Genomic DNA, 13,557 nt, shown 5'->3' on the forward strand with positions numbered 1-13,557 from the left:
TTCCTGGGCACATGATGTACAGGTATGGCCAGACTCAGGGGGTGTCAGAGACTGAGTTGTGTGGTTCTGAGGTAAGGGTCATTCCCTGCCCTTTCCTGCAAGCCTGACTGGCGTTGCCTCCCTATAAAAGAAGTACTAGCTCCACTCTCCTGACACCCAGTGGCCCTGACCTGTCCAGCTAGTGCTCTCGAGGAGGTCCAGCCAGACTCTGGGACAGACTGAGTAGTGTGGCTCTAGAGCAGAGAACATTTTTCCCTTGCATAGCCAACTGGTGTGAAGTCATCCTAGTGTGGGTGGCAGCTGACCTTGGTGTATCCTGAGACTTTTGCTCAGTGGCTTCAGATCTAGCACTGGCACCAAGGTTGAATCTGTATCAATATGGAGAACACCTTGCCCCTACCTGGTGACTCCCTGAGAACTTATCTCAGACAACTGAGTACCACCAGGGGCACTTTCAGTGACCAAGCCTAACAGGCAGCCAGCTGGCATTAGCAGGCAGAGAAGGATCTTGGTGTGCCTTGGGCCTTTTGCTGACCTGCCCCAGGCTCAGTGCTGGTGGTAGCTGGCCCTGGTGCACAGATTAGCCTTTCCTCCACACACCCAGGCTCAGCAGAGACAGCCACAAACTGTGAATCACTCTGTAGCTCCAAACAGGTTGCCCAAGGCAAGACACAGGCAGTGTCCAACATTGACCTACATGGGAGTCCCTCCCTCCCAGGAGGCCCCAGAACAACACACGCAGTGGCGAAATTCAGACATCAGAACAGGATCTAATTAGCTTGACAAGAAACACATCCAAAGAGAGATCTCAACAGGCACCAGACCCTGTTGAGGCAAATTCCACTTTGTGTGGTCAGCCCTGGCACAGCAGATTGTACACTGTGGTCCGGGTCGATCCTCACAGTCAGCCAGCCTGTGGATCAACCTCACGTATAAATGAGACAACAGTAATCAACACAACTACAACAGGAAGGCTCATATAACCCACATAAGAGACATTCTTGGAGCACCCAGCTCAGGTGATCAGGGAGATTGTGCCTCTGGGTCCTACAGAAGACCTACTGCATAGGCACACTACCAGGACTGAGAGACATAGCATATCTCTCTGATACACAGAAACAAACACAGAGAGGCATCCAAGATTGGGAGACAAAGAGACATTCCCAAAAATAAAATAACAGGAGAAAATATCCAGAAAAAGAACTAAATGAAATGGAAGTAAGCAATCAACCAGATAAAGAGTTCAAAACAATGGTTATAAGGGTTCTTTTTTTTTAAATTTTTTTATCTTCACCCGAGGACATTTTTTGATATTTTGTTCAGATAGAGTGAGGGGGGGGAGAGAGAGAGAGAAACATCGAGGTGAAAGGGACATATCAAGTGACTGCCACCCACACAACCCAACCAGGGCCTGGGACAAACTGCAACCGAGTTATGTGCCCTTAGCGGGAACTGAACCAGGTCTCTCCAGACCACAGGCCATCGCTCCAACTGCTGAGCCAAACTGACCAGGTTGGTTATAAGGATTTTTTTTTTTATATCCTCACCCGAGGACATTTTTTTTTTTATATTTTGTTCAGATAGGGTGGGAGGGAGAGAGAGAGAGAAACATCGACGCGAAAGGGACACATCGAGTGGTCGCCACCCACACGACCCAACCAGGGCTGGGGACAAACTGCAACCGAGGTACATGCCCTTTAGTGGGAACCAAACCCGGGTCTCTCCAGACCACAGGCCGATGCTCTAATCGCTGAGCCAAACTGGCCAGAGCTACAAGGATTCTTAAAGGACTTACTGAGAACATCAACAGCATAAAAAATGACACAAAACCCATTAAAAATCAATCAGAAACGAAGAATGTAATATCTAAAATGAAAAACACAATAGAAGAAATCAACAGCAGGTTAGATGAAGCAGAAAATTGAATCAGTGATTTGGAAGAAAAGGTAGTCAAAACAACCAATTAGAGCAGCAAAAAGAAAAAAAAGAATTTAAAAAATGAGGGTAGTTTTAAAGGCACCTGTTGAGCCTTGCATGTTGCAGCTGTTGCTGGAACACCAGCGCAGAGGTCGTGATGTTGGGGCTCTCCCGCCAGCTGCTCTGGGAGGCCACCTGCCTGGCCACACTCTGTGTGCTGACTGGGGCTCAGAACACCACCCTGGCCCCGAACGTGACTTCGGTGCCCACCAACCACACTGCGACCACCAACCACACTATGACAACGTTGTTGATGACCCTTGCACCGCTCACCACTCTGGAACCAGAAACCTGTGAAAATCACAAAAGCTGTATTTCCTTTGTTAATGCTAGCAGTGCTATTGATAATATTACCCGCTTTTGGGTGGAATGTAAAGAAGCAAGTAAAAGCTACTGTTCACATAATTCAACAATTACTGATTGCGAGGTGGTGAATAGTACAGATTTCTGTTCTGTGCCCACTGCCTCTCCGTTGCCAACTTAATTCTACAGCTAAAACCACAACTATGCCTTCCTTTTCTACAACTGCTACTCCAGGTTCAACTAATACCACTTTAACTCTAACCTCACAACCTATGAGGAAGTCTGCCTTTGATGCAGCCAGTTTTATTGGAGGAATTGTCCTTGTCTTGGGTGTGCAGGCTGTAATTTTCTTTCTCTATAAATTCTGTAAATCGAAAGAACAAAACTACCACACTCTGTAAACAGACCCATTAGATTAACAAAGACTGGTGCATAATTCAATGAAACCAAATCATTATCTTTCAAGATGTCCTACATGGAAGACGCTATTCCAGGAACTTTAAATTTTCAAAGAATACACATAAGATATTTTGGAGCATCATGCTTGAAGAAAAATCAGTTAAATCATTTTGCTCAACAGGAATACTTAAAATATTCTGCATGAATCTTTGTGGCTGCCTTCTTTTATTTTAAATGGCTGCTGCTGTGAGATTATGTTCTCTTTTCGTGACATGCCAAATGTAGCTCAGTAAGGGATGGAAGACATTGTCCTGCACAGACAACCTCATGACTCTTTTGGCAGTTAAATTTAGTCATTTTAAAGCCTGGAAGCTGCATTGTTTTCATCCTAACTCAGGATGTAGTTTAATGACCTGAATTGAGAAGAATGTGCCAAATGAGCATCAATCAGGTGGATTTTTGGTTATCATTTAAAAAATGGAATAAATTTATAAGTTTAATACCCATATAGTAAACTGTATCCTTAGAGTAAAATTTTGTGCTTGATAACAGTTATTTTTTCTACATTAGAAATTAGATGCCACACAGGGAATTACATTTCAGATTTAAAGAAATGAATGGAAAGGATAAAAACCATTAAAGCATAGCAGGTTATTGTTAATACTTATAAAATACCTTATATCAAGAACAGTGCCTTAAAAAACAGATTGAAAGGTAGACTGTAACTTATAATGTTTGTGATATGTTGTTCCTATTAAGAAAGGTAAAAGGTTGATCTCAGGATGTAACTGTTGATGTCAACAGTAGTAAACCTGCTTTTAGATACCATACTGTTAGTATTTAACTGAAAACTTACCTACTTTACTTCAGACCTGAGTAAATTAAGCTAAAGAATTTTATACAAAGTTGAAAGTCTTCATATATTGAACCTCCTAACATATTTCTTATGGCTGTTAAAAATATAATAGAGACTAAAATTGATATAATTATATTTCCCTTTGTATTTCAAAAAAGTATTCTAGTCCTGGCCGGTTTTTCTCAGTGGTTAGAGCGTCAGCCTGTGGTCCAGAGAGACCTGGGTCCGGTTCCTCCTAGGGGCAGTATCTTGGTTGCAGTTGGTCCCCAGTCCTGGTTGGGTGGTGCAGGTGGCAACCACTTGATGTGTCTCTTTCATGTCAATGTTTCTCTCTCTCTCTCCCTCCCACTCTATCTGAACAAAAAATGGAAAAAAATGTCCTTGGGTGAGGATAAAAAAACAAGTATTCTAATACTGTTGTATCTTGAATGGATTTTCACCAAGCTATCTTGAAAAGTAATTTTTTCATGAGATGAGAAGGAAATAATCAGTTGTTACAGAATCATTTGTTAATTCTATAAATGAGATAATTATCTTTAAGTTTTTGGTTTGTTTGTCTTTTTATTTTAAGTTTTGAGACAGCTAATGTGACCAGTGTAATTTTAGAAAAATTTAAGGATTCGTGGTTGATCAGATTGCTGTAAATTTTTAATAATGATTACCCTGGATAAATAGATTGTGATTTTTTGTTGTTGTTCTTTCTCCTTTCCGATCATTTCTTCTTCTTAGTTTCAATTCCCATAGTATAGTCAGCATGCATATTTTTATTTTTCTTAGGAAGCACAAGGTTTCTTTTTGTTTGAGAGGGATACTTCTCCCTCCTCTGATACATTGGATTAGTTCAGAGGCTTAATTTAGTTTAAAATGAGCTTTTGCTTTTCTAGGTAATGAAAATTTTTTTGTTTTGTATTAGTTTCTTTAGCCTGTAGTGGCCAAGTTTAGTCCTTGGTTTCAGTATTTTATGATAGGCAATGACAGGTTGCTTAGGTTCATTTCATAAGCCAAAACTCCTTATATTTAGATAGTTATATTAAAGGTTCTTACAATGAAAATTTACTTGTTTCTTAGTTACTTGCTGGTACAGCTAAAGTTTGTTTTACTTGCACATTTGTCCATATACCTAATGTTTTCAGTGCCTTAATTGTTTAAAATAACTGGCTTAAAAGTTTTGGAAAAGGTAGCTTTACCTCACACTTTTGTATTTTCATTAGTAGTGATATTCTAGGTACCTCACAAAAAAATTTTATTATGGTGTCATGGCTATTAGTTTTTAGTCAGAGCTATAAGGTACAAGATTTATTTGAAGTATGCAGAATATCCATTTCTCCCAAAGTGGCAAAAATTGGCTACAATGGTATTTACCTAGATTATGAATACATTTACCTAGATTATGAATACCTTTTCACACATTAATGTCAACACACAGCAATTTTTGTAAAAATGTAGCTGATGAAGCCTCTCTTCTGTAATTTTGAATACTGTTCTAACAACAAAATCATATACTATGAAACTAGATTTTGTAAGAACAGCTCTTACAATAGAACTCACAGCTTTCCCCCCTCATTCCTTTAGGAATTTAGTATATTGAGCCATTAATAATTTTTGTGTTGTTGTTTTTTTTTAATCCAGAATTGTATATATAAACCTTTTCATATTTTTCATCTGATTATTTCATGCAGATGTAGTTCTTTCAAAATACCTTATTTTATCTTAAGATATCTGTACAGGCAGACACTGCTATATTTAGAAATTTCTATTTTAGTTCATTAAAAACTGCAAAACCAATCTGTATCATGTACTAAACTGATTTAAAATAAATCTACATGTTTATTGAAAAAAAAAATGAGGGTAGTGTAAAGGACTTCAGAGACAACATGAAGCATAAGAACACATGCATCATAGGGATACCAGAAGAAGAGAGAGGCAAAGGGTTAAGAACATATTTGAATAAATAATGACTGGAAACTTTTTTAACCTGGTGAAGTGTAAAAGACACACAAGTATAGGAAGTGTAGACAGTCCCAAACAAGATGTATAATGAAATATATATTTAAAAAACTAAAGAAATTATTTTAAAAAAATAAGTTCAGTTCTCTTTCACAGAGAGAGGAGAGACAGAGAGAAATATTGATGTGAGAGAGCCATATCAATTAGTTCCCTCCCACATGACCTAACCAGGGCTAGGGATGAACTGCAACTGAGGTAGGTACCCTTGACCTTGACCAGAATCGAACCCATGAGTGTTTGGTCCATGGGCCGATGCTCTAACTGCTGAGCCAAAGCAGCCAGGGCTTTTTCTCTAATTCTTTTTGTCTCTTGTCTGTTAGTATTCTTTTTTCTTTAATTTTATTTTTCTTTATTGATTTTATAGAGAGAGTAAGAGAGAAGGAGAGAGAGATAGAAACATCGATGAGAGAGAACTTTGACTGGTGGTCTCATGCATGCCCCTCACTGGGATTAACCTACAACTTGGGCATGTGCCCTGACCAGGAATTGAACCAGTGATCTCTTGGTGCATGAGTCATGCTCAACCAGTGAGCCACACCAGCCAAGCTGTTAGTATTTTTTATTTTTCTTCCTTCTTCTTTTTTTTGTTGATAGTTTGTTTTTTTTCATGTTGTTTTGGTTTGGTCTTGTATTGTCCTGTCTGCACCTGTATAACAGTTGACACAATGTGGTTGGGGTTGAGCCTCACAGTCAGCCAGCCTGAGGGCTGAGCCCACCCACAAACATGACAACAGCAATCAAGACCCAATTACAACAGGAGGACTCACATAACCCACACAAAGGACATTCCTAGAGCACCCAGCTCAGCAGGATCAAGAAGACTATACCACTGGGTCCCACAAGATACCCACTATAGAAGGCCACCAAGATTGGGAATCATAGAAGTCCTATACAATACATAAAAAAAGATACAAAGAAAGAGCTAAAATGGGAAAACACAAAAAAAGTCCCCAAATAAAAGAACAGGGGAAATATCCAGAAAAAGAGATAAATGAAATGGAAGCAAGCAATATATCAGAAATGGAGTAAAAAGTAATAGATTTAATAATGCTCAACTGCATCAAAAGCATATAGAAACCATGAAAAGCAACCAGTCAGAAATGAGTAATAACATATCTGAAATAAAGAATACACTGGAAGAAATAAACAGTAGTTCAGAGGAAGCAGAGGATCAAATCAGGAAATGAAAAGACAAGGTAGAGTCTTAGCCTGTGTTTCTCAGTGGTTAGAGCACCAGCCCACAAACTGAAGGGTCACAGGTTTTATTCCATGTCAAGGACATATACCTAGGTTGAAGGTTTGATCCCCAGCCCCAGTTGGGGCACGTGGGAGGCAACCAATAGATGTGTGTCTTTCATATCAATATTTCTCTCCCCATCCCTTTGTCTCCCCTCTCTCCTTCCCTTCCATTCTCCAAAAAATCAATGAAAAAAGTATCCTCAAGTGAGGATTCACAACAACAAAAACACAAGGTAAAAAAAAAAAAGCTTTTTTTAAGCATGAGGACAGTTTAAGGGAACATTGGGACAATATGAAACAGAACAACATAAGCATCAGAGGGGTACCAGAGAGAGAAGAAAATAACCATGGGATAGAGAACCTGTTTAAAGAAATAATAACAAAAAACTTCCTGGTGAAGGAAAAAGTCACACAAATTCAGGAAGCAAAAAATGTCCCAATCAAGATGACCACAAAGACACACACCAAGACACATCATAATTAAAATAGCAAAGGTTAAAGACAAAGAGAGAATCTTAAGAGCAGAAAGAGAGAGAGAGAGAGAGAGAGAGAGAGAGAGAAAGAGAGAGAGAGAGTTACCTACAAGGGAGCTCCCATAAGGCTATCAGTTAATTTCTCAACAGAAACAGTACAGGCCAGAAGGATATGGCATGAAGTATTCAAAATAATAAAAAGCAAGAATCTGAAACCAAGACTACTCTATCCAGCAATTTCATTCAAAATTGAAAGTGAAATAAAGAGCGTCCCAACCTTCCCCCCCACCCCAAGGCTAAAGGAGCTGATTACCACTTATTTCTTCTATAAGAAGAAGAAATAAGGAACAAGGAAAGTAGGCATGAAGATTTAAAATGGCAATAAATAAGTACCTGCCAATAATAACCTTACATGTAAATGGATTAAATGCACCAATCGAAAGATATAGGATAGGTGAATGGGTAAGAAAATATGACCCATACATATTCTGTCTACAAGAGACCCATCTCAGAATGAAAGACACACAGGATAAAAGCGAAGGGATGAAAACATTTTTTAGTGCAAATGAAAACAAAAATAAGCAGGAGTAGCAACACTTATATCTGACTTAATAGACTTCAAAACAAAGCCCATAATAAGAGACAAATAAGGTAATTACACAATACTAAAGGGATTGCTCAAGCAAGGCATATAACCTTGGTAAACATATATGCACCAAATATAGGAATACCTATTTAGGACTGTCCTAAATATATTTTTAAAAACTCTTGGAGGACTTTAAGGGTGAGATTGAAAGCAATAAAGTCGTAGTAGGGGATTTTAACACCCCACTGACATCATTTTATAGATCTTCCAGACAAAAAATTTACAAGGAAAAAGCATCCTTAAATGACACACTAGATCAAATGGATTTAATAGATATTTACAGAACCTTTCATCCCAATGTTGCAGAATATACATTTTTCTCAAGTGCACATGGAACATTCTCAAATATGGATCATATGTTGGGAAACAAAATAAATGTTAACAAGTTCAGGAAGATTGTAATGATATGAGGCATCTTCTTCAATCACATTGTTATGAAACTAGAAATCAATGACAATAAAAGAAGTCAAAATCAGTCAAACACATGGAGGCTAAATAGCATGTTATTAAACATAAAGGGGTTGCCAATGAGAGCAAGGAAGAAATAAAGAACTTCATGAAAACAAATAAAAATTAACACAAAACAACCCCAAATCTATAAGACATAGCGAAAGCAGTCCTGAGAAAAAAGTTCATAACTTTACAGGCCTACCTCAGGAAGCAAAAAAAAATATCAAATAAATAATCTGACCCTACAACTAAGAGAACTAAAAAAAAGAAAAACAGAAAAAGCCCAGATTAAGTAGAAGAAAGAAAATAATAAAGATCAGAGTAGAAATAAATGACATAGAGACTGAAAAAAAGAAAATGATCAATGAAACCAAGAATTGATTCCTTGAAAAGATAAACAAGGTTGATGAACTGTTTAGCCAGACTCATCAAGAAACAGAGAGAGGACCCAAATACATAAAGTCAGAAATGAAAGAGGTAAAGTAACAACTGATATCACAGAAATATATACACTGTAAGAAAATACTATGAACAATGATATGCCAACAAATTGGACTATATGGGTGAAGTGAACAAATTCTTAGAAACATATAATCTTTCAAAACTCAACCAGGAAGAATCAGAAAACCTGAATAGACCAACAATAACTAACGAAATTGAGGCAGTAAAAAGCCCGAAAAACAAAAAGCTCTCAGCAATCAAAAGCCTTGACCGAATGGCTTCACAGGCAAGTTTTCTCAAACTTTCAAAGAAGAAATAACACCTATCCTCCTCAAACTATTCCAAAAAATTCGAGAGTAAGGAAGACTTCCAAGCTCTTCTTACAAGGCCAGCATTATCCTAATTCTAAAATCAGATAAAGACAATACAAGGAAAGAAAAAAGTTATAGGCCAATATCCCTGATGAATATAGATGCTAAAACCCTATACAAAATATTAGCATATTGAATCCATCAGTACATTAAAAAGATAATACATGACCTAGTGGGATTTATTTTAGGGATGCAATGCCAGTACAGTATTTGCAAATCAACAAATGTGATTCATTGCATCAACAAAATAAAGCATAAAAATCACATAATCATATCAATAGATTCAGAAAAACCATTTGACAAAATTAAGCACCTATTTTTGATAAAATCTCTCAGCAAAGTGGGAATAAAGGGATCATACCTCAACATAATAAAGGTTATATACAAAAAAACCTACAGCCAACATCAAACTCAACAAGCAAAAACTAAAGGCATTTCCCATAAGATCAGGAACAAGACACAGATGTCTGCTTTTACCACTCTTATTATTATTTTTTTATCCTCATCCGAGGACATTTTTTGCATTTGTCTTCAGATAGAGTGGGAGTGAGGGAGGAAGGAAGAGAGAGAGATAAATATCAATGTGAGAGAGACACATCGAGTGGTTGCCACCCACATGACCCCAACCGGGGCCAGGGACAAATTGCAACTGAAGTACGTGCCCTTAGTGGGAACGGAACCTGGGACTCTCTGGTCTGTGAGCTGATGCTCTAACTGCTGAGCCAAACTGGCCAGGATGCTTTTACCATTCTTATTAAACATAGTCTTGAAAGTCCTAGCCACAGCAACCAGACCAAAAAATATATATATATATTATTCACAGATTACATGTAATTGTAAATAGAAAACCCTAAAAACCACCAAATAAAAGTACTAGATTTAACAAATGAATTCAGCAAAACAGCAGCATATAACATTAATATCCAGAAATCAATGGCATTTTATACACCAATAATAAACTCTCAGAAAGAGAAACTAAAAAAACAATCCCACTTACCATGGCAACACACACACACACACACACACACACACACACACACACACACCAGTTACCTAGGAATGAACTTAACCAAGGAGGTAAAAGACTTGTATTTGGAAACTATAAGACCTTGAAAAAAGAAATAGAGATAGATACAAACAAATACAAGCATATGCCATGTTTATGGATTTCAAGAATTAACATCATTAAAATGTCTATACTACCCAAAGCAATCTATAGATTCAATGCAATCTCTATTAAGATATTAACAGTGTATTTAATAGGTCAAGAACAAATATTCGAAAAATTTATATGAAACCAAAAAAAAAAACAAAAACCCAAAAAACAAAAACCCTGAATTGCACCAGCAATCCTGAGAAAGAAAAACAAAATTTGAGGGCTCACAATACCGCATATCAAACTATACTACAAAGCCACTGTAATCAAAACAGCCTGGTGCTGGCACAAGAACAGGCATACAGATCAATGGAACATAAAGAGACCCCAGAAATCACCTGTGCCATTATGGTCAATTAATATTTGACAAAGAAGGCAAGAGCACACAATGGAGTAAAAACAGCCTCTTCAATAAATGGTGTTGGGAAAATTGGACAGGTACATGCCACAAAATGAAAGTAGACCACCAACTTACACCATACACAGAATAAACCAAAATGAATAAGACACTTAAATGTAAGTCAAGAAATGATAAAATCCTAAAAGAAAACATAGGCAGTGAAATCTCAGACATCTCATGTAGCAGAATTTTCACCAATACATCTGAAGGGCAACAGAAACAAAGGAAAAATAAACAAACGGCACTACATCAAACTAAAAAGAATCTGCATGGCAAAATAAACCATCCTCAAAATGAAAAGGGAATCTACTGTATGGGAGAACATATTTGCCAGTGATACATCTGATAAGGGGTTAATTTCCAAAAAATATATAGAATTTATACAAGTCCACACCAGCAAGACAAACAATCCAATTAAAAAATGTGCAAAAGGCATGAATAGACACATCTACAAGTCCACACCAGCAAGACAAACAATCCAATTAAAAAATGTGCAAAAGGCATGAATAGACACATCTCCAAAGAAGACATACAGATGTCCAATATACATATGAAAAATAATCAATGTCACAAATCATCAGAGAAATGCAAATTAAAATTACAATGAGGTGTCACCTCACACCCGTCGGAATAACTAGCATCAATAAATCATCAAACAAGTGGTGGTGAGGATTTGGAGAAAAGAGAACCTTAGTACACTGCTGGTGGGAATGCAGACCAGTGCAGTCACTGTAGAAAATAGCATGAAGTTTCTGCAAAAAATTAGAAATGGAGCTGCTGTTTGACCCAGCGATTCCACTATTAGGACTGAAACAGCAATCAGAGTCCTGAAACAGCAATCAGAAAGAACATATGAACTTCAATGTTCATAGCATTGCTATTTACAATAGCTAAGATCTGGAAACGGCTCAAGTGCCCATCAGTAGGTGAATGTGTAAAAAAGCTGTGGTACATTTACACAATGGAATACTATGCAGCTGTTAAAAATAAGGATCTCTGACCCTTTGAGACAGCATGGAGAGACTTGGAGAGTATTATGCTAAGTGAAATAAGCCAGTCAGAGAAAGAAAAATATCACATGATTTCACTTATCTTTGAAGTCTAATGAACAAAATAAACCGATGAACAAAATAGGTCCAGAGACATGGAAATGAGGAACAGACTGACAGATCTCAGAGGAAGGGGGGAGGAAGGGTAGGAAGAGATTAAGCAAAGAACTTGTATGCATATATGCAGAGCCCATGGATACAGAAATTGTGACGTGAAGGCCTGTGGTGGGGTGGGAGCTGGGTGGAGGGTCGTAAAGGGGGATAAACTTGGTATAGCTGTAATACTCTCAACAGTAAAAATAAAAATTTTAAAAAGAGGACATCAAATAAAGAGTCAGCCTACGAAATTGGATAACATAATCACCAATGATATATCTGATAAGGAGTTATTAGCCATATTTATAAAGAACTCATACAACTTAACACCAAGGGGAAAAACAATCCAATTAAAAAATGGGCAGAAAACCTAAATAGATACTTCTCCAAAGAGGACATATAGATGGCCAATAGACATATGAGATGCTGAACGTCACTATTATCAAAGAAATACAAATTAAAACCACAATAAGATACTACCTCTTGTAGAGAAAAGGGATCCCTCATGCACTGTTAGTTGTAATGCACATTAATGCAGCACTATAAGGATATGGAGGATCCCCCCAAAATTAAAAATAGGACTGATTGATCCTGTTGCCGGGCAGCAATGGAGGCTTCTCTGGGGCCCTCGGTGGAGGACCCATTGGGGAACTTTGTGCGAATTTTGGAGAAGAGAGATGGCACAGTGCGACGACTGCAGCAGTATGGCTCCGGCGGCGTGGGCTGCAAGAATGGGATGCTGCCACTGTTCTTTGTAAACACCTGGAAACGCCTGGGTTTTCCGGCGATGGGGCCCACACGCTGAGCCGGCAGTCGGTGCAGAGAACCGGTTCGGAACTGGGGCCCTGGGGTTCATGGCCGCTACCCTTGGGGAAGAAGAAATAGAAGACTTCCCTTCTGCGTCAGACTACATACTGATGGCCGACTGCATATACTGTGAAGAGTCTTTGGAGCCGCTATTGAAAACTCTAAAAGATCTCAGTGGATCTGAGACTTGTATTATATGTTGTTATGAACAGCGAACAATGGGAAAAAATCCAGAAATCGAGAAAAAATATTTTGAGCTCCTTCAACTAGACTTTGAAAAAATTCCTTTGGGAAAACATGATAAAGAATATCTAAGTGAAGATATTCATATTTTATACATCAGAAAGAAAAAATCAAAATTTCCATCGTGAAATTTTTAGTCATCTTACCCAAGCTTCTAACAGCCTGGGGATCAAGCCCACAACAGCCTGGGTAAGCTAAAGATGTGAATGGAGCATGTGAATATAGCATGGGAAGATTTTGTTCACAGATTTTTCCGGCATATCCTTACAGATCTGATATATAGACGACAACCATCATGGGCTGCCTGCAAAATGAAAAATGCCTGCCTGCCTGCCTGCCTGCCTGCCTGCCAATGGGCCTGAAATCCAACTTAGTTTACTTTTTAGCTCAGCATCAAGTTCTGCTTAAAAGAAACATTGTATATTAGTCACTCCTCAAATAAAAATAGGTATTGAGGTTAGCCCAAAGTCTGCCAAAAATAGACAGTGAAGCAACATGGTTGACTTGGCTTATTTTCTAGAAATTAGAGATAAATTGATCCAGTTTCTAAAGAGAAATAAATATCTATTGCTATATAATAAAATTTACATTCAAATCAGTAAAAAAATAAATAAAATAAAAAAATAAAAATAGGACTGCTTTAT

The 13,557-nt window shown here is 37.9% G+C and overlaps 2 pseudogenes; both read left to right on the plus strand.

Moving 5' to 3' along the window:
- Positions 1-2,074: 2,074 nt before the first annotated feature.
- On the plus strand, positions 2,075-3,296 carry LOC118619377 (annotated as a pseudogene).
- A 9,174-nt stretch (positions 3,297-12,470) lies between these two features.
- On the plus strand, positions 12,471-13,041 carry LOC118618938 (annotated as a pseudogene).
- Positions 13,042-13,557: the final 516 nt, after the last annotated feature.

The sequence above is a fragment of the Molossus molossus genome, unplaced genomic scaffold (genome assembly GCF_014108415.1).
Source record: "Molossus molossus isolate mMolMol1 unplaced genomic scaffold, mMolMol1.p scaffold_m16_p_1, whole genome shotgun sequence".
NCBI lineage: Eukaryota > Metazoa > Chordata > Mammalia > Chiroptera > Molossidae > Molossus > Molossus molossus.